The sequence below is a fragment of the Myotis lucifugus genome, unplaced genomic scaffold, assembly GCF_000147115.1.
Source record: "Myotis lucifugus unplaced genomic scaffold, Myoluc2.0 scaffold_9, whole genome shotgun sequence".
NCBI lineage: Eukaryota > Metazoa > Chordata > Mammalia > Chiroptera > Vespertilionidae > Myotis > Myotis lucifugus.
In genome coordinates, this window is record NW_005871057.1 from 15,896,357 (window position 1) to 15,898,138 (window position 1,782).

A 1,782-nucleotide genomic window follows, 5' to 3' on the forward strand; every position below is an offset into this window, starting at 1 on the left:
CAAGTGTAATACCCCATCACCAATGCATATGCATGTCTCAGAGAAGCCCAGTGATATTAACAGCCATAGAGTGGGGAAGAACCAGGGCCAATTGGACTATGGACTAGCCCATTCCCATCCCCTTCTGCTGATTCTTCCATAATAGCTCATGGTTTATCTTGTTTACGTCCTTGCCATAGTAGCTATCCATAAAAATTGTCAGGGTACTCATATCATGCACACAGGAGAGAGCCACTGTAAGGCAGGGTGAGAATGGGGTGTGGAGTCATTTTAGAAGGAAGGAGGGTCCCCAGGTCACAAGTCTGCAAGGGTTTGATAAAGGAATCAGGAAGAGGGAGCCTAGGGCCTCAGAGCAGCATGTGGAGAGTGTTTTCGCCTGTGTCCCAGCACCCAGCCTGCTGTGGGTGCTTGGTGTTTATGAGAGCTTTGCCCGGTCTGCCCTCTCTTCTCTGCCAGACATAAGCTGCCAGCTCAAGTGTAACCTCCTCACCTCAAATCAATTCTGCAAACACTGATGGAACATCATTTCTCTGATGGGCATATAAACTAGGAACTAGAGAGCACACAGCAGATAGCTGTTGTTATTGTTTATAAGTACTCTTCTTAGAAGTTGACCTCAATGAGGGCATGAGTGGGGGTGTTAGGGGAGGTTATGGGGGGATAAGGACACATATGTAATACCTTAATCAATAAAGAAATTTTTTTAAAAAAGAAGTTGACCTCAAGCAAGCTACTTGCCCCTTGGTATTCTAGTTTCATAACCTGTAAAATCTATAATAATAAAAATGTAATATGCTAATTAGACCAGACAGCCGAACGACCTTCCAGACGTCCTTCTGGACATCCTTCCAGATGAAGTTGCAGCGGCGGGGGCCAAAGCAGAGGCGGTTAGGGGTGATCAGGCAGGCAGGCGAATGGTTAGGGAGCGATCAAGCAGGCAGGCAACGTGGTTAGGGGCGATCAGGCAGGCAGGTAGTTAGGAGCAGTTAGGAGCCAGCGGTCCTGGATTGCGAGAGGGATGTCTGACTGCTGGTTTAGGCCTGATCTCTGCGCGGGCCTAATCAGCAGTTGGACATCCCCCAAGGGGTCCTGGATTGTGAGAGGGTGCAGGCCGGACTGAGGGACCCACCCCCCTGTGCAGGAATTTCGTGCATGGGGCCTCTAGTGTGATAATAATAGGGCCTACGTTGAAGGGTTGCTATAAAGTCTGAGTTAAAACATCAGAACACTGAGAAGAGGAAAAGAAAAAACAAAAAACCAAAAACACTGAGAAGGATGCCTGGTATATAGTAAGTACCTAATAAACGTTAGCCAATATTATTATTATTAATGTTATTAACAATATAATCCTATCTAATAAAAGAGAAACATGGTAATTAGCCGTACATCCACTACCCTTCCCATTGGCTAATCAGGGTGATATGCAAATTAACTGCCAGCCAAGATGGTGGCTGGCAGCCATGCACTGAAGCGAACAGGGAGGCTTGCTTGCTCCAGTGATGGCGGACTCCAACGTTCCCCGCCTGTTCCCCGCCTGACTTGCCGGCCTCTCAGCTGCAACTCTAAGCAACTATGTTGCAAATATAGAAGCTAAACAAAACCCCAGAAACCCGCTTTCAGTCAGCCGGGCTTCAGCCAGCCGGACCACAACATTGTATCAAATGCCAGAAACAAAGGCCAGAAACCTGCTTTCAGCAGCGAGGCCTCAGAGCTAAAGCTGGCCCAGAATAAAAAAAGAAAAAAAGGAGCAGTTGGGAGCTTCAGTCATCCGCCAGCCTGAAA